The 23,024-nt window shown below is 35.2% G+C and overlaps 1 protein-coding gene across 1 annotated transcript in view; it reads right to left on the bottom strand.

Moving 5' to 3' along the window:
* Nucleotides 1-23,024, bottom strand: part of ADGRV1 (adhesion G protein-coupled receptor V1) — a 538,647-nt gene that overhangs the window by 178,078 nt on the left and 337,545 nt on the right. The gene's annotated exons all lie outside the window — the stretch shown is intronic.

Genomic DNA, 23,024 nt, shown 5'->3' with positions numbered 1-23,024 from the left:
ACTATTTAAAGCTGTACCCCCTTTTCTTTTCTCCTTCCCACACATGTGATTGCCCCTACTCTTCTATTTTCTTTTAAAAGAGCACTTGTCACTTTCTACCATGCTCTGTAATTTATTTATGTTTCTTGGTCACTGTTGGTCTCACCCACTAGAATGTGATCTTATGAAGGCAGGATCATTGAGTATTTTACTCACTGGTGTATCCAAACTCACATAGCCTGGTTCTCTGATATAGCAGGTACTCTTAAAGTCCCTACTGGAGGTACTCAACAAAGACTTGTTGAATAAATGGATAAGCAAATGACGTGAAACCCTCCTGTGATTTTCATCATTTTGTATTTTCTCTACTATATGACTACTGTGTCAAATTTTATAACAGAAAGTACAGATGCCAAGGGAAAATTGGGAGCAAAAATGGTGTATTGCAACCTCTCAAGGAATAAACTCCCTCCTTCTTTAGGACAGAGACCAAGTATTTTTGATTTAATATTTTAATAAGCTGCCACTACACCTGTAACATAGAAATGTTCAATAAACAATGGATGAAAGAATGATGACTTTCAAAAAGACAGAGGAGTGTGGAAGGAAAAAACTAGCTGACTTATGCCGCAAAATGTCTTCTAAAAAGGAGACACAAATATCTTTAGTGCTGCTTGAATTTTTAAAAAAATGAATAACATGCTCAAAACCAAATCAGAGCAATGGGATGAAGTTTGGTTTTTATTTTCAAGTGAAATATGCCCATCACCAATTCTTTTGTCCCAATGGTATGTACATTAAATCTCCTTGAAAATTCCTGCCCAGCGATAAGGATGGCAGCACTGTGGTTAATGCCAGGGTCTGGGATGGGGCCTCACATTCTCCCAGCATCTCTATTTCACAGGGAAAGTCTAACCTTAACCAATCTCCTTAGTCAATGACAGAAGAACCAAAATGCTAATTAATAAGTTTCAATTATATGTACTTCAAGCCACACTGAAGTGACTCTTCCTTCTTGGGGATTTTTTATTGAGTACTTCCTGTACCAGGTAGAAAAGAAAAATAATTCTTATCCTTTTCTTCTTAGACATACAGGCACTAAAAAAGTCATTTTTCCCTTCTGGGAAAAAAAATCCCTTATCAATAGTAGGAGGAAGTTGGGAAAAATAAACTCTCAAGTCCATTTCTACTCCAAAATTCCGGGATTATTTTTTAAATGGGAAGCACTCTAGATCTAGAGTATTTATAACACACAATAAAAAAATAAAACCAGACACTAGAAATGGATGTGTCATTATTTCCTAACAATCTGGTACAAATGAATTCCCTGGGAAAAAAAAAAAAAGTTAACAAATTTTCCCTTCCAGAAGGTATCACAAATAGTTTTTGAATTATTACAGTATATTTTAAAGACATGTTTAAGTTTTCCTATAATGAATTTTGACATATTATAGGTCATAAATTTAACCTTCCTAAATTTCACAAATATTCACTGAATATCTAACAATGAACACTAACCACAGAAAACCAGGCTTTTAAAAGAACTTGTAAACATAGAACTGTGAGATTCAGCCAAAAATCCCCCCAAAATTAAACAAAATTATTTCAACATGTTATGTTCTTTCTTTGTACAAAGTGGCATCTTTTCAAAGTGTTTTTTTTTTAATTACTCAATGAATTTTATTACATTTATAGGTGTACAACAATCATTACAACCAAATTTTATGGTATTTATATCCCAAACCCTTAGTGCACCCCCCTACCCCCCAATCCATCTCATTTGGAAACCACAAGTTTTTCATAGTCTGTGAGTCAGTATCCGCTCTGTAAAGAAGTTCATTGTGTCCTATTTTGGATTCCACATGTAAGTAACAGCATTTGATGTTGGTGTCTCATTGTCTGACTGACTTCACTTGTCATGATAATCTCTAGGTCCATCCATGTTGCTGGCAAATGCCATTATTTATTTCCTTTTAACGGCTGAGTAATATTCCATTGTGTATATGTACCACATCTTCTTTATCTACTCCTCTGTTGATGGGCATTTAGGTTGTTTCCATGTCTTGGCTATTGTATATAGTACTGAACAGTTATTTTTAAAGTATTTAGTTATTAGTTAAACATTACATTCTCCCTCAAAATGCTCTTTGAGAAAGGCCTAAAAATCTTCACTGAAAAGCACAACTTTTCACTTGCCAACATGAAAACAGAACTCTTTGATGGTTTATAATGGAAAAAAAGTTCTTCTTTTCCCCACTTGGGACATCTCAGGGATATATGACCACGAGAGGAGTTGAGAGCTCCAAATGTCTCCAAAAGAGAGGGAAGGAAAACTCATCTGTGAGTCTAGATCAAATATTGAGATAAATTTTTTTTTCAAATGTCAATTTTCATTTTTTTATTTTTTATTTTTTAATTGTCTTTTCATAGTCTTTATAAATGTATAATAAATTTGAGCCTCTCTAATTCATTTTTTTTATTTTTTGTCTTTTTGTCTTTTTTTGTTGTTGTTGTTGTTGCTATTTCTTGGGCCGCTCCCTCGGCATATGGAGGTTCCCAGGCTAGGGGTTGAATCGGAGCTGTAGCCACCGGCCTACGCCAGAGCCACAGCAACGCGGGATCCGAGCCACGTCTGCAACCTACACCACAGCTCACGGCAACGCCGGATTGTTAACCCACTGAGCAAGGGCAGGGACCGAACCCGCAACCTCATGGTTCCTAGTCGGATTCGTTAACCACTGCGCCACGACGGGAACTCCATCTAATTCAGATTCTATAATGTGGACTGTGCTGAATTTATTTTACAATTTTATTCTAATCAACTTGAACAGTTTACTAAGTGAAATAGCAGTGTAATCCAAACTGTAATTGAATGTGTTTAGTTTTAAGCATTCCATGAAACTATTTATAAATGGTATGCTAATTTATATAATTCTTTTCTTTTTCTTTTTAGGGCCACACCTGCAGTGTATGAAAGTTCCTGGGTTAGAGATGAAATTGGAGCTGCAGCCTCTGGCCTATGCCCCAGCCACAGCAAACCAGATTCACGCCACATCTGTGACCTACATCTCAGCTCACGGCAAAGCAGGATCCTTAATCCCTGAATGAGGCCAGGGATCAAACCCACATCCTCATGGATACTATGTTGGGTTATTAACTTACTCTCCCACAACAGAACTCCTAAATAATTCTTACACTTGTGAATATTCTTCTTTGAAACAAATTAGTACAAATTATTGTTTAAAACTGTGTTTACTTGTAGAATAGTTTTAACACCCCATATTTCATTCTTAAGATATGACTTCATATCTTATTATCTCTTCATTTTCTTTTCTAAATCTTAAGACCAGTTACAAACCTACTTTTGTAAACTATCAACATTCCTCCAGAATGTTCTCCAAATTATGACAAAAACTTCTGTCTCTATAGGAGAAGATTGATAGGCAGGAGAAGCCTGAGCTCTCAGGACACATACCACAACAGGATGAGCTAACAATATTTGGAGAACCAGCAATTACATGTCACAGGGTCTATCTAAAATTAAAATATATGGAATTAAAATTCAAATTAAATGATTATAAGATAAAATCAAATCTCCTAGCATATTTAGCTCTTATGTATCTTTAAGACACATAATCTAAGAAGAAATGAAGTTCTACCTTTGCTTTTTTACTCAAACACATAGAGATAAAAAGGTTATTTTCACAGGCCATTCTCTAGATATACTAAGTTGAACACCATAATAGAAGACAAGGAATTTTTCAGTGGTTCTTAATCATCCCATTGATTCATTCAGTAATAAATGTCAGCCTAACTATTATCTACAGAGTATTATGCCATCTATCTATGCAAGATGAAGAATATGATGCCAGAAAATGTGTGCCAGAAAAGCTACCTGGTCTCTCCTTGGGGGTGTGTGTGTGTATGTGTGTGTTTGGGGGGTGTGTGTGCATACATGGAGGCGTATTTAAGCCACATATTCTCATATTAATGATATGATGTCATTACTGTTTTTACCCCAATTTAACAAATTATAAAAAGGATCTGATAGGGGAACTACCTTGTTTAAAGGTCACTGAACAAGTTTTAAAATTAAAGTGGGATTCAAATCCTGGTGTTATGATTTGTAAGGCTAGCTTTCTTTCTCGAATGCCAGGGTACTGCTTACCAAGCTAAATTAAGCATGAGTCCTGTCTCAAAGTACTAAAATTCTAGGTCACTGTTTCTCAATCATTTGTAACTCACAGACCATCACAGGTTCACAATGGCAGCAGAACATAATGTCCATGACAAATACAATATTACTCTTAATTCTATATTGGTATAACATGCATATATCTTAACTATAAGAAAAATAAATAGTCTCAAAACAGATATTGGATATATTTTGTTAATAACTTATAAAATTCTTTCTTCTTCTGATTGATTAGAGCGCTACTATAACATCCAAGGGAGAAAATGGAGGGAAATATCCTATTTTTTTCACTTTAAACATATAGCATGTGTCTCCTCTTCTTGCTTGAGCTAAACAATAAAAACTCGTTTTTCTGTAAAGCTGAATTCTCAGTACTCCTTATTATATCCCCCAACACACTTTACTATAGACATTCTCCCTTCTCTCTATGCTCTCTATTTTATGGAATGCCCTTCTCTCTATGCTTCATCTTATCCAAACCTACTCATTGTTTATAGGAGCAGGTCAAATTCCACTTGTCTTCTCTGATCATGATAAGCTAGACTTTCATTTTTTGTGTTAACAGCACTTGTTATTGACCATTTATAATGACCCAGATGTTGTCCTTTTTCAAAGGAGGAGAGTACCTATGCATGAAGCCAGCCCCCCCCCCACGCACACACATGATGTGATAAAATGTCACAGGTATTGTAACAGAGTATGGGGTTAAGTGGCAGGGGAATACAAGGTCAAGATTGATTAGTTCTGCTTGTGGAAGTCAAAGAAATATTCAAAGAGGAAACAGAATTGCAGCCCAAAAGTGCCATCTGCTCTACCCTCTCTTCATAAGCTTATCTTCCACAAGATCCTTCATACCCCAAACCTGCTACTCTAACTGCATTAATTGCTATTCCCTAAAACATGTTCCATCATCTCTCAATGCTTTGTCTTGGTTCTTTGTCTTCCATGTAGCTAGAAGCTCTGTTTCTTATCTTTCTCTGTTGAAATCATGACCATTTTTCAAGGTGTGGTTGAAATGTCAACTCTGTCATGAATACATGGCTATTTCTTTCAACCACAAATAAACATTTCCTCCTCTGAATTTTTAAAACAGGATTTTATTAATGTAAAGACTGATTTTCCTATCCAATTCTCCCAATTCTTAGATAAAAACAAGCCTGAATCACTTGGAAAACTGTTAACTCTTTGAAGACAATTTGATCATACTATCTAATTATTTTGAAACACATTTTTAAAAGGGAAAAACACAACGAGTATTCAGTATTCTTATAATAATTTTGAGCATAGTGTTTTCGTGAAATATGATTGACAGATAATAAATGGCATATATTTAAAGTATATGATTTAATAAGTTTTGACCCACACAGACATCTGTGAAACCATAACAATCAAGATGATTAAAATATACATCATCCCCCCAAGTGTCCTCATGACCTTCCTAGTACCTCCTTTAACCACCTCCACCTCACACTCCCAGGCAACCTGTTTTCAGTCACTACACATCAGTTTCATTTATTAGAACTGCATGTATATGGAATCATACGTATTCTTTTCTTCTCTAGTTTATTTCTTTCAGCATAATTATTTTGAGATTTATCCTAAATAATGCATAAATTCTCTTTTTATTGTTGAATAGTATTCTAATTACATATCCTTTCACCTGTTGACAGATATTTGGGGTGTTTCCAGCTTTTGGCTTTTATAAACAAGCTGCTATAAATGTACAAGTCTTTGTATGGACATATGCTTTCATTTATCTTGAGTAAATATGTAGGAGAGCAATGACTGGATCATATGGTTAAATGCATATTTAATATTTAAAAAAAACTGATAATTATTTTCCCAAAGTGAATGTTAACATTTTACATTGTCATCAGAAACGTCTGTGTCTAGTTATTTCACATTCCCACTAAAATTTGTTATGGTTAGTTTTAAAATTTTTAGCCTTTCTAATAGGTACACAGAGTTCCTCAGCGTGGTTTTAATTTACATTTCCCTAACCAGCAATGATGTTGATCATTTTTTCATGTGTTTATTTGCAATCCATATCTCTTCTTTGAGGAAATGCAAACTTTAGTCTTTGCCCACTTTTAAAATTGGTTTGTTTTCTTTACTACTCAGTTTTATGAGTTCTTTCTATATTTGTGATAAAAATGTTTCATCAGATACATTTTTGAAAATAATTTTTCTAGGCCTGTGATTTGTGCTTCCATTCTCCAATCAGTGTCTTCTGAAGAACATATTTTTAACATTGATGAAAACCAATTATATATTGGATTATACATTTTGATCTTTTATAGATTATACTTTTGGTATCATATCTATGAAAATTTTGCCTAATTCAAATTCACAAATGTTTTCTCTTATGTTTTTCTAGAAGTTTTACAGTTTTAGGTTTTAGAATTAGGTCTATGATTAATTTTTAGTTACTTTGACTATGATGCAAAGTATGGTCCAAAGCTTTTTGTTTTGCAGATGGAGATCCAATTTTTCCAGTGTCATTTATTAAAACACTACCCTTTCTCTAGTGAATTAATTACCTTTGCATATTTGCCTGTATACATGAAGGTCAATTTCTGATTTCTGTAAACTCTTCCATGATCAATTTGTCTATGTTCACACCCATAATATATCGTCTTGATTCCTTCAGATATAATTCTTGAAAATAGGTAGTATTAGACTCAATTTGTCCTTCTTTTTCAAAAACAATTTTTTATTACAAGTCACTTGCATTTCATATGAATTTTAGAACCAGGGAGTCAAATTTTACAAAAAAAAAAAAGTCTACTAGGGTTCTGATTGGGACTGTTCTGATTTCTCAATCTAGCGAAAACTGACATATTAACAACATTAACTCTTGAGTCTCATGAACAGTTATCTTTCCATTTATTTAGGTCTTCTTTAATTTCTTTCAGGACTGTTTGGTAGTTGTCCATGTATAGGCCTATCACGTATTTTTTAAAAGATTCATTCCTAAGTATTTTATATTTTGGCTCTTTTGTAATTGATATTTTACAAAACTTTAATTTCTGGTTGTTAACTGCTATTATACAGAGGCACAATTAATTATTGTATATTGATCTTGTATTCTGTAAACTTACTGAATATACCTATTAGTTTGAATAGCTCTTCTGTAAAAAAAAATAAACATTATATTTTTTACATAAAGGATCATGTTATCTTTATATCATATTTGTCAATGAGTGATTTCTTATTTTTACATTATCTGTGCATTTACCAGTGAGCTTTCTCACTTGTAATTTTCTTGTTTCTAATTGTGGCCTTTTCTTTTCTAGAGAAGTTCCTTTAGTAGTTGTTAAATTAATGTGATACATCACATTAAACAAACTGAATAATGTAAAACATATGATCATTTCAATAGATACATAAAAAGCTTTTGATAAAAATCTATACATGATAAAACCTCTCAACAAAGTGAGTATAGAGGGAACATGCCTCAACATAATAAAGGCCATATTTGACAAACCCACAGACAACATCTTAATGATGAAAAGCTGAAAGCATTTCCTCTAAGATCAGGAACAAACAAGGATGCCCACTCTCACTACTTGTGTTCAACATAGTATTAGATGTCCTAGACACAGCAATCCAAAAAAGAAATGAAAATAATCCAAACTGGAAAGGAAGAATTCAAAGTTTCACTGTTTGAAGATCACAAACTATACATGGAAAATCCTCAAGATGCCACCAGGAACCTACCAGAATTCATCAGTGAATTCAATGAAGATGCAGAACACAAAATTAAAATACAGAAAGATGTTGCATTTCTATACACTACAAGTAACTATCAGAAAGAGAAATCAAGAAAACAAACCCCTTAATAATTTCATCCACAAGAATAAAATACCTAGAAACAAATCTAAGGAGGTAAAAGGCCCAAAATTAAAGATGACACAGACAGAAATATATACCATGTTCATGGATCAGAAGAATTAATATTGTTAAAGTGATCATGCAATTCTTATTGAAATACCCAGGGCATTTTTTTCCCACAAAACTAGAAGAATTCTAAAATTTGTATGGAAATATGAGACCCCTGAATAGCCAAAACAATCATGAGAAAGAAGAACAAAGTTAGAGGCATCCCATTTCCTGATCTCAAACTATGTTACAAATATATAGTCATAAAAATAGCACAATATTGGCACAAAAATAGACACATAGATCAATGGATCAGAACAGATACCCTAGAACTGACAAATGAAGTAAGAATATACATAAGGAAAAGATAACCTCTTCAATAAATGGTGTTGGGAAAACCCAACATCTACATGTGCAAGACTAAAACTGGACTACTCTCTCATACCATAAACAAAAATAAAATCACAACTGATTAAAGATTTAAATCTAAGACTTGAAACAAAACTTTCTTCTTCTAGAAGAAAACACAGGCAAACTCTTTGACACAGGTCTTAGCAATATATTTTTGGATGTATTTTTGGATATATATTTCCCTTCCTCAGGCAAGGGAAACAATATAAGTAATCATATGGGACTACATCAAACTGAAAAGGTTTTGCACAGCGAAGGAAACTACCAACAAAATGAAAAGGCTGCGTACTGAATGGGAGAAAATATTTGCAAAGGATACCTCTAATAAGGAATTAATATCCCAAATATACAAAGAACTCACATAGCTCAACCTCAAGAAAACAACCTGATTAAAATATAGGGAAAGGATCTGAAAAGACATTTTTCCAAAAAATACATAGAGATGGCTAACAGGCACATGAAAAGATGCTCAACATCATTAATAATTAAGGACACGCAAATAAAAACCACAATGAGATATCACCTCACAAGTGTCAGAAGAGCTTATCAAAGACCACAAGTAACAAATGTTGGTGAGAATATGGAGAAAAGGGAACCCCTGTGTACTGATGATGGGAATGCAAGTTGGTGCAGTCACTATAAAAAAACAGTATGGAAGTTCCTCAAAAAATTAAAAATAGAACTACCATATGATTCCATAATTCCACTCTTGGGTATTTATCCAAAGAAAATAAAATCCCTAATTTAAAAGGATATATACACTCCTCTGTTCACTGCAGCACTGTTTATAGTAGCTAAGATATGGAAGCAATCTAAGTGCTTTTCAATAAATGGATGGATAAAAATGTGATTATATATGTGACATATATTAGAATATTACTCAGCCATAAAAAGAATGAAATCTTGCCGTGTGTGACAACATGGATGGACCTAGTAGGTATTATGCCGAGTGAAATAAGTTAAACAGAGGAAGGCAAATACTACATTATTTCACTTGTGTGAGAAATGTAAAAAATAAAACAAATGAACAAACATAACAAACAGGAACAAAACTATAGATACAGAAAACAAATAGTGGCCGGAGGAAAGGGGATAGGGTGAAGAAAAGTAGGTGAGGGAGATTAAGAGGTACAAACTCCCAGTTTCAAAATAAATAAGTCACACATATGAAATGCACTGTGTGGGGAATATAGTCAATAGCAATGCACTGTCTTTGGTGACATATCATAATTAGGCTTATCATGGTGATCATTTCTGAAATGTAGAGAAATATCAAATCCCTATGCTGTACAACAGGGGACTAACAGAGTTGAAGGTCAATTATATTTTAAAAAGAAGCAAACAGACAAATTTATGGAAAAAGTGATCAGATTTGTAGTTATCAGAGGCAGGTGGCAGGTGAAGGGAGAACTGGATGAAGGCAATCAAAAGGTAACAACTTCCAATTAAAAGATAAATAAATACTAGTGATGCAATGTACTTGTGATTAAAATCAACACTGCTTTATGTTATGTAGGAAAACTGTTAAGAGAGCAAAATCTAAAGAATGCTCATCACACACACAAAAAGATAAGGGTTTTCCTCTTATGTTATATTTTATTATATTTATTTCTTACTTTTATCTCATATTGAGTGAGATGCTGGAAATAGCGTTTGTGAATTTAGCTGCTGATACACAGGCGTGTGGGGTGTGTGTCTATGTGTGTGTGTATGTATACGTGTGTATATATATTCATCAAATTATTGCAAAAAAAAAGTTCTTTGAGTTTGCTAGACTGAACCAGGGTTCCTCTTCCTGTGCCACAGCCTGGAAAAATCTCATAAGGCACTATTTCAGGGCAACTGTTAAGTTCACTTTTGTTTTCTTTTATTTATGTATTTAGTCTTTTTTGCCTTTTCTAGGGCTGCTCCCGCAGCATATGGAGGTTTCCAGGCTAGGGGTCCAATCGGAGCTACAGCTGCTAGCCTACGCCAGAGCCACAGCAATGCCAGATCCGAGCCACGTCTGTGACCTACACCATAGCTCACAGCAACACCAGATCCTTAACCCACTGAACAAGGCCACGGATTGAACCCATAACCTCATGGTTCCTAGTCGGATTCGTTAACCACTGAGCCATGAGGGGAACTTCAGTTTTGCTTTCCATACCTCAGTAAGCACTATACTTCATTGTTTGATTTCTAGTCTCTTTAAAATTATTGGTTCATATATTTTTCTAATTTTTGTTTCAGGGTTGAAAATAAATCTAGTCCCTGTCATTTCAATTTAGCTTGAGGCAGAATTTTGTAGGTATTCAAAACTTTTGATCCTGTTGTTAGTATTCTTTCTTCTAGTTAATTTTTTTCTATTATTATGGTGCTCTGTCTTGAGCGCAACTAAAAAGCACTTAAATTTGAGTTATCCATATACTTTCTTTTGTGAATTTTTATAGCTCACTTTTTCTAATCTGCTTAGCTTTTCTTGACTACAAGTAGTTTTATTCTTTCTTCTTTCAAAGTTAGTTAATAAGTAAGCTATTTTAAACACTAGTTTCAATGACAAAAACAAGATATTTTAAGTTCAAAGAAATCATAAAATGCTGAGCTTTAATTATCTCTGCTACATGTAAATCATTTGTGTGCAAAATTCCTTTCAGTAGAAAGTTGTGTGTAACTTTAATCTGAAGCTAAAGACAAAGAGATCTTTGCATGCTGTTGCTGTACCGGCTACTGTGGCAGTGCCGTGTAATGTCATCACAAGTGTAATGACATTTCCATGACACTAATGCATTCTATGATGACAGACTCCTTTTCGTATAATTTTTTCGGCATTATCTGTGCAATTTTTAAAATTACTTGAAAAAACATTTAAAACTCTCTTAACACAGCATTAAACATAAACCAATAGAACTTAGTGATCATCTTTAACTACTTATGCAACCATGCAGAAGCCAGAAATAGAAAAGTAACTCTAAGAAAAGGCTATCATTTTCCCCCCTGCTTGACTATGCCCCAAAGAGACTGCCTAGTGCATGTTCCTATAAACACGGCACTTGGAATAATGTCATACTTAATTCTTGTATCTTTTGTTCTTTATCTTATGATCAAACAGTATGTCTGCTTACTGATATTTTTGTTTTCTGGATTAGCATCTTTTCCACTTGTATCTCTATCCTACACCTTAAGAAGATGTTTAAGTGTCAGGAATATTCTGTCAATACCAAATCTTAATTTCCACTATTATTAAAAACATCTTATTTAACATTATTATTATTTTCACTGGTTTCACACACCTATTCATTTCCTTATTGGCTAAAAGACTTAAATATTCTTTTTTTTTTTTTTTGTCTTTTTAGGGCTGCACCGGTGGCACATGGAGGTTCCCAGACTAGAGGCTGAATTGGAGCTGCAGCTGCTGGCCTACTCCGCCAGCCACAGAAACTCCAAATCCAAGCCGTTTGGCCATCTACACCACAGCTCATGGCAACGCTGGATCCTTAACACATTGAGTGAGGCCAGGGATTATACTTTCATCCTCAGGGATACTAGTCAGATTCATTTCCACTGAGCCACAATGGGAACTCTGACTTAAATATTCTTGGATAGCTTTCCTGTGGATCAAGGAATCAAAATTTATTATGCTCACTCTCAGGATTTCCTGTGGATCAAGGAATGCAAAATTTATTATGCTCACTCTCAGGATTTCCTTCCTTCCTTTTTCCTTCCTTCCTTCCTTTTTTCTTCCTTCCTTTCTTCTCCCTTCCTTCTTTTCTTCCTTCCATCCATCCATCAGTCCATCCATCTCAAACAAATCCCGATTCCCTATATTTTACATTTACTTCAGTTATTACATGAAATGCATGGAATCAAAGATCCTTCAATGTCAAATTAAATATGACTCTGAATGTCTTAGATGAATCAGGGAGGTGTTTTATGCAAGTTTTTGGCAACTACTGTATGTCAGAAACTTGTCTGAACAGGTTTTTATAATAATTACTTTTTTATAGTTGCCATAGTGAAAAGACAGTTAAAAAAAATCAATCAACATACTTAGAGTTTTCAAATGGCACATTCTGCGCAGGTCCTGTCTTTAGTGTATCTTTGTCCCAACTGCTGTAAATAGCTCAGATCTCCTACTCATACTCTGTGGTACCGTCAGCGTACAAGTAAATCAGTAGCTCTTAGTCAGAAGCAGATGGAGGTTGGAAGTGTTCACTCAAATTGTAGTCACAGCCAGATTATATTTTCCATTTAGGTATGCGACTTAAAATCAATCTATAAAATGTTAATTATCATTAAAAAAAAAAAACCACTTATGGCTTGTCTATACACACCTCAATTTTGGTCCCAGGTTATCTTTGGTAAAGTAGATTGCTTGGGATATCTGTCACCCAGAGATAAAGACTTTTTTTTTTTTTGCTTTTTAAGGCCACACCTGTGGCATATGGAAGTTCCCAGGCTAGGGGTCCAGTCAGAGCTACAGCTGCTGGCCTACACCACAGCCAAAGCAACACAGGATATAAGCCACATTTTCAACCTACACCACAACTCACAGCAGTACTGGATCCCCAACCCACTGAGCGAGACCAGGGATCAAAACTGCATCCCCTTAGATACTAGTCAATTTCATATCCACTGAGCCATGAAGGGACCTCCAAGAGATAAAGACATTTTTAAAGGCTATTCTGTAAAAGGCAATAACATAATTTACAGAAACCCCAACAATCTCTTAGCCCCTATTTCAGATATTTTGAGATATTTTATTACATTTTTATTTTTCTAATTTTTATTTCTTTCTCTCTTTGAGAAACATATCTTTATGCATCATTCATTAACACCAAGACTAGTATTTTTTCATCTGGTACAGAAATGCTAACTTATTTTTATCAGTAATAATAATAATAATAATTTCCACTTAATGAACAGTCATTATTGTCAGGTACTATGCTAAATGCCCTCCAAGACATTAATTCATCTTATTCCTAAATAATCCATGCAATTTAGAGATCACTGCCTCCATTTTCTAGAGCACACTGAGGCACAACAAAAGTTTTAAAAATTTTGAAAAAGAAGCCCTATATTTTACATAGGATTTTACATTGTATGTGAATATCTAATATATGCTGTTATGTTTAAAAATCTATGTCAGCCTAATGTTGTCACCTCATTATTTGTTTAAATATACAAAGTGCTTTGTAATTCTACTGATAATTATTTTACCTATCCATTGGCATAGTAAAATTAAATGAGCATAGCAAACATTTAATTCACAATTAGAAAAACTATACACAACTTTGAAGACTTAAAAACTCTTTTATCTTTCATCTACATTTTTAAGGAATAAAAAATGAAATTCACTTCCTATAACAATTACCATACTCTTTGTTATTCTTTGCACCATTTCCCCTTTTAGAATTATTCAAGATAATTATGTTATACAATTATTATTAGGGAAAAAGCACACGTGATTCTCATGGTTAATTAGCTTCAATGCATATTTTTACTTCAAATCAAATCATTCAATTTCAACACATAACTTTAAAAATTTTGAATTGTTATTCTTCAAGTGCTGGGCAAGTTGTCTTGACTTTATAATTTCACAGAGGTCATTAGATTCATTAGTAGAAACACTGATACATCTTCAGGGGTTGAAAGTAACAACTGTGTATCTGGAAAATGACATGACTGAATCAATTCTGGTAAGGAATATGTATTATTTAGAAAAGACAGCTCACATAAATGAAGCATGCTTTTTACACATAGAGCACGTGGCCCTCTGGAAAAAAACAGGGCACCTGTGATGCAGGATGGAGGGTACGTGAAGCATTGGAACAGTTTATAAACTCATTAGCTAGCCCACAAGAGCTAAAGCATCTAATCACTTGCCTATAAGGAACTTGAGAAGCTGAGTATAATATGAACAAGCTGTGTCCTTTTGTCAGCCATCATAAGCCCACAATGAAAACAAAAACTAAGATTACACATTTTATTCAATCAAATCAGAAGAATAAATGGGCATGCCTAGGTTTCTCCACTGTACCACAAACCCAACAAGGCTGTGCTATGGACAATGCAAGCAAAGCTCATTGCCCGATAAAATTTAGGAAAGGGCCAGAATTTTAGGATTTAGGCCAGCATATGTTATCATTTCTAATTCATAAAATCTTTGAAAGAAACTGAAGCCACAAATGCAGATTTCATCTAAGTGTTGTCAAAAGAGATCTGCTAAAGACATTTAATATTTGAAGTTACAGGGAAAATTAATTTAAAAAAAACTGAAGTTACAGAGAGTCTCAAATTTTCAAATTCCCCAATTATTTCACCAAAAAAAAAAAAAAATAGCATAATTTACAGTGATTGTGATCATGAGCTCTGGGATAGAAGGTTTAAGTCCTGGCTCCATTCCTTAGTTGTTTTTGAGCCTTGGACAATTACCTCTCCATGTCTCTATTTTCACGTCTATAAATAGGGATGATAAGTACAGTCTATCTCATAGGGGTGCTATGAAGATGAAAGATATTAATAAGTGTAAATTTCTGTCAGTGTCTGTCATAAAGTAAGCATGGGTAATTTGTTCAAACGGGTATAATTATATGCATAAAACTGTAGAGATTGATGAACAGCTAGCAACTAAAGACTCCAGTTATTTCCAAATGGTAAATAACCTCTTAGTTAATATAACCATATTTTAAAGAAATGGAGGATTCCATGGTATAAATGAACTCACATTTCCTATGAGTGTCTCAGGTTTTGCTCAATTTGAATTGTGTTTTAATTTTGTATAATTGTTTCTGAAGTAGAAACATCAGGATGTTTATGAAGTGTCAAGTCTTCATTATCTGAGGTCGGTTAAAACAAAACCAAAACCAAAAACTGCACTAAAAATAAACTAGTTCCTCCAAGAAGATCCAGCATTACTGGAATTGTAGAAGAGAGTATATAAATCCCAGAACTGTTTGAAAATACTGAGTATTATGGGCACACTGGGCAATGTTTTGACTCATATAAATAGGGAGAAAATTAATCAACATTTATTGGGTTCCTAAGGTGTGGTAGACTTTCTGTGGTTTCCATAGATAGGTTATTTAATTTTAATTTTCTAATAGTCCTATAAAGTTATCATTCCTGTGTGATGGCTAAAGCAAGAGAAATTCAAAGGCTTTACAGGGAACCAATGACAGAGCTTGGACTGGGCTTATCTGACCACTAACTCCATTCTCTTTTTGCTATTCTCTGCCTCCTTTATGCTATTTCATGATAACTGCTGAAATTCAGACAAGGAATGCCGTTAGTTCTTTGAATGTGGAAACAGAATTGAGATTTGCCACACATCTTTGGACACTATTTCAGTTAATACCTGTGTACTGATATACATGGTAAGTTGCACATGTAATTCAAACAGTTCAATGAATAAATTGTATTAAACTGCTTTTAGACTTATATTGATACTAAAATTTATAGTCTTGAACTGATACAACAGGTGATACAACAATTACCAAGATAAAACCAAGTGTCTCTCTTTTAAAAAAAATTTTAAATCAAAAATTCCCTCTATAGACAAGTCAGCAGCATATAGGAAATGATACAGGGCAAGTCAACATAAACAGGTCAAGATCTACATAAAAGTTTACTCTTGTATCTAAATGGTAGTCATTTGAGGGGATGTGTTGGTGTTTTCTTCTTATTATCATCCATATAGAGAGCTCACCTGAGGTCATGTCCCCAAGGAGAAAATCTGATTCTCTTGAGAGGGTTAAAAAATACTATTTGGAATAAGACAAGGATTTATGGAAGCTGAATGGATCATATTATATGTGTTGGGTATCTAAAGATCAGCCTTATGGCAGCTTCAAGTATCCAGAATGTTCCAAACTTCAAAGGATCTCATGTTTCTACACACTCCATAGAATGGCCCATCTTATGGGCCTGCCCTCAGGCACAAATAAGATTTAACATGATGCACAGAAAGTAGTAATAAAAACCAAAAGGGCTCAGATAGAATAAACAGCAGCCCATGATTGGTCAGAAGAAAAAGAGCAGGTCAGCTGTCAAAGGATGTCTGTAAAGCAGCTGTTTTGAATGAAAGTGAAGATTCTCTGGTGAAGTGGAAGAAACAAAAAGAGTGGAGAGAAAACGTGGAGGGCGAGGAGGTGGCAGCAGGGCAGAAATTAGAAGTGGAGGCAGCAGAGAAAGCCACTATTAAAACTGGGGACAGAGAATTTTTTAAAGGTTCAGCAAAGGCTATGGGCAAAAAACACTTCTTGGTATAATGGAGTTTTGGATATCCATAAACATTTTTCATTAATTTTAAGTGTGTGTAGAAATTTCAACCCTTAATCTTTAGAGAAAATTTCTACTTCAATAATAACAAATGACTGAGCTTTATCAGTATTGCCAATGATGTGCATAAGAGCATTACCACAAGTAAGCCATTATCTGGAATAATTAATACTGCTTTATAGTCAGCATAATATATATCCTTAAAAATAGCTCCAACTCCATGTAATTGGATTTAATGAATTCTCAGTTCAGATTTAAGCATCTTGAGGGCAGGGCTCATTGTCTTGTTTGTTGAGGTATCTCTAACACTAGTATATTGGCTAAGATGTAGTAAGAATTTATAAATATTTGTTCAATATTCATTATTTAATTTATATGTTATTATTTAAATCAATAATTTATTACTTATGAATTTAACTTAAAATTATGTATTATTTAATTTAAATGAATTTTTGTTGAAACTATTTTATGTAGCATATCAAATCATTTGGAAATGTTTATAAATCTGACTTAATTAAATTTGGAGACATTATTTGATTGCTTGCACCATTTAAAGGTTTTTTTTTTATATTAACTCTGTGTCAGTTTATTCATATCCTTTGCTTTAATAACAAAACAGAAACTGCATTTAGTGAAATGCTACTTTTTATAAGTAAACAGTGAAAAAAAATTAGTAGGCTTGTTTGATATAAGTAATGATCAAATGGTTTAAAATTTAGGAGTTCCTGAAGTTCCTATTGTGGCTCACAGGTAACAAACCCAACTAGTATCCACAAGGATGCAGGTTTGATCCCTGGCCTCTCAGTCGGTTAAGGATCCTGTGTCACCGTGAGCTGCAGTGTAGATCACAGATGTGGCTTGGATCCCGTGTTGCTGTGGCTGTTGTGTAGGCCAGCAGCTGCAGCTCTGATTGAACCCCTAGTTCCATATACCGTAGGTGCAGCCCTAAAAAGAAAAAAAAATTAGGGGTTCCTGCTGTGGCGCAATGGGATCTCAGCATCTTGGAAGTGCTGGGATGCGAGTTCCATCCCTGGCCCAGCACAATGGGTTAAGAATCCCTTGTTGCCACAGCTGCAGCCTAGGTGGCAAATGCAGCTCAGATCTGATCCGTGGCCTGGGAATTCCACATGCCATGTGGTGGCCAAAAAAGAAAAAAAAATGAAATAAGATTTCAAGGAAATGTTTAAAATTACAGTCTATTTTCAAGGGCCCACAGTAATTAATGAAATTTTATTCATTCTTTTCTCAAGCAAGAGGAACAGGCATCTTCAAAATTTTGTGTCACTTTAAAAAATAACTCATAATTTTGCCTTGTCCCTGACTCAATGCTGAAAAATTAGCAACATCATTACTTCTCTACAACCCAATTCAACTAGTTAATAAAGGCAGAGAACCTCCATCACTGAGGTGGGATCTATGAAGATGTTACGGAGAAGTGTTTCCAATTAGGAATAGTGGTTCATCTAGAAGCAAAGATGAGCTGATTTAGAAAAAGGCTGGGTCACACCCCAGATTCCCTCTCTTCTACTGTTTGTTCTGCAAAGTAGGAATAGGGATATAAACAAATATTGTTTATCTCAGTAAAATGAAACAGTTGGCATTAATGTTTTATTCAATTAGCCATGTTATCAATAGGAAAAAGGATACAGATTATTATTTATGATTATGGAATTAATCAGAGACATAAACTCAGGCATAACCTCTCCCTACAAGACTCCACACTAAAATTTTCTTCCTCTCTATCAAAAGTACTCCTACTACTCCAGTGCCCTGTGGCCCAGTCAACAGCTCCAACATTAATCCTGTTACTCAAGACCCTGACTCCTTTTACATTTCATCATATGCAATTCTCAAATTCTATCAGCTATACTTTTCAAATACCTCTTGAATATGTCAGTTCCTCCCTCCTTTCCATTACTACCTTTCACCTGACTACTTCCTCTTCATGTGAACTGTGTGAGGTAATTACCTTAATGTACAGCAATATATACACTCTATACTGCTCTCTCTGTTTTCTCTCCATATCTATTGAAGACATAACATATATATACACATACATATTTCAGTTTGATCCAAGAGATAAATACGGTTTAAAATGAAACATGAGGGAGTTCCTATTGTGGCTCAGCAGTAACGAAACTGACTAGTATCCATGAGGACAAAGGTTAGATCCCTAGCCTCGCTCAGTGGGTTAAGGATTTGGCGTTGGCATGAGCTGTGGTGTAGGTCACAGACATGGCTCAGATCTGGTGTTGCTGTGGCTGTGGCGTAGGCCGGCGGCTTCAGCTCCAATTCAACCCCTAGCCTGGCAACTTCCACATGCCACGGTGTGCCCTAAAAAGACGAAAAGAAAAAAAAAAAAAGTAAAGAAAAAGAAAAGAAAGGCGAAACTTTAAAATCTACTCATTACTACATTTTTCACTGAAATAACTATCTAATTATGAATATATTTCCAGTTCTCTTATATTCAGAAACATTTCATTGTTAAGATTCTGACAGGAATCAAGGACCAACCATTGTACAAAGTTCATGTTTAACAATGCATTATTCTGGAAATGGTTAATCAAACATGAGTTAAGTCATCCCTCCTTTGTCAAGAATCTCCACATCAGAGCACCGTGTACTTTACTGAGTCACTTCCAAACAGTCAGTAGAACATAATTCATTTTAAAATTAAGAGGGTTGGGCTGAATGAAAGCTAATGTACCTTACCATACCACTCTAAAGTACCTTTTTTTTTTTTTGCTTCATTCTGACCATTCAAAAGCATCTCAGAATACATGAGTCAGAGGCTAAACCAAATCCAGCCATTATGTGCAGTGCACCCTATTATACAGAGAATACCCAGAGTTTCCCTATAACAAGGAAAGGCATGTCGCTGCTCTTTTCTACACCTGTGCTCATGAGCAAATCCCTATTCTGGTAACCTATTCTAACACTCTGCTCTTGCATATATTACTTCAACCGTCTAAGCTCTATAAGGCTTACTAATTTCCAGTTCATTTTAAATTTAATTTTTATATTAATTAAAAAGAATTCATATACAAGTTTTTGTTTGTTTGCTTTTTAGGGCCGCACTTGTGGCAGATGGAGGTTCCCAGGCTAGGGATCCAATCAGAGCCACAGCTGCTGGCCTATGCCACAGCCACAGCAATGCAGAATCTGAGCCGTGGCTTCAACCTACACCATAGCTCACAGTAATGCCAGATCCTCAACCCATGGAGCAAGGCCATGGATCGAACCTGCAACCTCATGGTTCCCAGTTGGATCTGTCTCCGCTGCGCCATGATGGCAACTCCGAATTCATGTACAAGGTTTTTAAGATCAAATTGCTTTAGATCAATCCTCTAGCCTCTAGACCAGCTATCCTCTAGAGCCTGCTGTGCAGCTAGCATCCTGGGACTTCTCTTTATCATTGCCTTAAAGTTACCCCTATGTCTCTACTGTGCTGTCCAAACCCATACGTTTTTGGAACTCTGGCTTCTACATTTCCCTCTGTTTCCCTCCTTTCAGGGAAGCACTTCTCTAGTAGCTATGTCAGAGTACATAGTGATCATTTTTTGAGGTCGGGTATGACCCAAAATGTTATGCTTTTCCTCTCAATTGAATGGTGGTTTAGCTGGGCAAAGAATTTTGGTATAGAATTAATTCACAGAATCCTAAAGTTATTCATTTTTGGTCCTCCAGCATTGCTGTTAAGAAGCCTGTTGTGATCCCTGAAATGTGACATTTTGCTGGGGAGGATTGCTCTGGACACCTTCTTTTTATTATTTATAGTGTGATAAAATGTCACAATGGTTGGGTGCTTTGTTTTGTTTTGTTTGCTAAGCATTTGAAGGGCTTTTATGAGTCATATTGTTCAATTCTGGGAATTTTTATTATGTTATTTCTTTGATAATTTCCTCCCCTCTATTTTCTTTTTTCTTACTTTATAAATCTCCTATTATTCCAGATAATTGGCCCTTCGGTCCTGACTTTTTTTCTTCTTTTAAAAATACATTCTTCTTATTTATTACCTCCTTATTCCCCCATCTACCACACTAGGTGAACTTCATATAAATGAAAGCATACAGTATGTAACTATTTCATTTCTGGTTTATTTCTCTTAACAAATGGCTGTGAGATTCATCCATGTTGTTGTATGTAACAACATCTCACTCTATTTTTAATTGTTGTATAGTAGTCCATTGAGTGAATATACCCAAATGTATCCATTCTACTTCTGGTGGATATTTGGATTATTTCCAATTTGGGAATACTATGAATAAAGCTTCAATAAATATTTCATAGACTTGTGAATACATATTGGGTATATACTTAAGAATATACTATCGATGGGTTGTAGAATAGGCAAATATATGTTCATATGTTTAGCAGAAACTCCCATTGGTAGCACTATGTATTGCATGCTTGTTTTTTCTTAATTTTAGTCATTCTGGCTGCTGAACATTTGTGCATCATTCTGGTTCACATTTATTTTTCAGTCTTCTTTACTCTAGGTTTCATACTCACAAAGGACCAAATGCTATGACTACTTTTCAGTCCTCATCCAGCTTATCTGTTGGATATTTTGTTATTGGCACATCCTCCTTCTTTACACTTGCTTTGCTCTTACCTGTCTTCCCTATATTATAATTTAGAGATTTCCTTCTTCTGAACCAAAGAGTCCTGGATTCAAATTTTAATACTACCAGTAATTAACAATTATGCCAGGGAAACTAAACTTTCTGAACTTCAATATCTCTATCTTTAAAATCAAGTTAATTATATTTATCTTGTAGGGTAGGTGTGAAGAAGCTGTAACACATTTAGCATATCTTAAACTTTTTTATTCAAGTACCTCTATGGGAAAAGACTATGCATGTCTGACTCCTCCTGGAAAGTCTGGGGCTGTATCACTGACAAAGACTTCTTTCGTGGTGTGTCATACTTAATCTTAAATAGTATGCACATTTTACCATGTTGCTCAATGTCATCATGCTTATTTAACTACAACTATATGTTCATTTTATTATGCTGTAAAATAATAGTGATAACTGATGATGCAGGAAGATGGGACAGACTTATGAGTTCTAATTCACCCTGCAACACTGCCCTCCTTGCCCAGGGGAGAAATGCACCTGTGACAAAATTATACTACCTACATTTGCAGGCAGAGAAGTTGTACTCATGACTTTCCCCATTCTGTTTCAGAACCTGCGTTCTCTTCCTTCTACTTATATCAAATACTGCTGTTAAGGCCTCTTTAGAATACTAAATGAAATGAAAGAAGAAAAATCTTGGAATAGGAAGAAATTCAGTTCATTGGCCAGGAAAGGCCTTGTATTGTTTTGCTTAGGAATTCCAGAATTGTGTTTTAAAAAATAAATGGGGAGGGGCTTGTACTTGTTTAAATAGTGTCACCCCAAATTCACATTTACCTGGAACATCAGAAATTGACTTCATTTGGAGACAGGGTCTTTGCAGATGTCATAAGTTTAGATGAGGTCATACAGGCTTAGGGTGGGCCCTAAATCCAATGACTGGTGTCCTGATAAGAAAGCCATGTGAAGACAGGCTCACATGCCACAGGGAAGAAGTCCCTTGACAACAAAGACAGAAACTGAAGTAGTGCAGCTGCAAGCTGAGGAATGCCAAAGAGTGCTGGAAATCACCAAAAATTACAGAGGCAAGGAAGGATTCTTCCCTAGAACCTTCAGAAGGAGCATGGTCCTGCTGACACTGATTTCAGATAAACAGCCTTCAGAACTGTGAGAGAATAAATCTCTCGGGTTTTTTTTTTTTTTTTAACTGCCCAATTTGTGGTACTTTGTTACAGCAACCCTAGGAATCAAGTAGAGGTGCCACTTTTTTCTTTTTTTTTTTTTTTTCCTTTTTAGGGACGCACTTGCTGCATATGGAAGTCCCTGGGCTGGGGTCAAATCAGAGCTGCAGCTTCTGGCCTGCACCATAGCCACAGGAATGCCAGATCCTTAACCCATTGAGTGAGGCCAGGGATTGAACCCGTGTCCTCCTGGATATGACTCGAGTTTGTCACGGCTGAGCCAAGATAGGAACTCCCAAGGCACCACTTTAATGGGAGACTTCATTAAAGAAATGACATTTCAGGAGTTCACATCCTGGCTCAGTAGAAACGAACCTGATTAGCATCCATGAAGATGCAGGTTCGATCCCTGACCTTGCTCAGTGGGTTAAGGATCTGGCATTGCCACGACTGTGGTGTAGGTCTCAGACACAGCTTGGATCCTGCATTGCTGTGACTATGGCACAGGCTGGCAGTTATAGCTCCGATTCGACC

This window comes from Phacochoerus africanus, chromosome 4 (assembly GCF_016906955.1).
Source record: "Phacochoerus africanus isolate WHEZ1 chromosome 4, ROS_Pafr_v1, whole genome shotgun sequence".
NCBI classification, from domain to species: Eukaryota; Metazoa; Chordata; class Mammalia; order Artiodactyla; family Suidae; genus Phacochoerus; species Phacochoerus africanus.
Note: the sequence above shows the minus strand (reverse complement) of the source record. Positions and strands in the feature narration are given on the sequence as shown.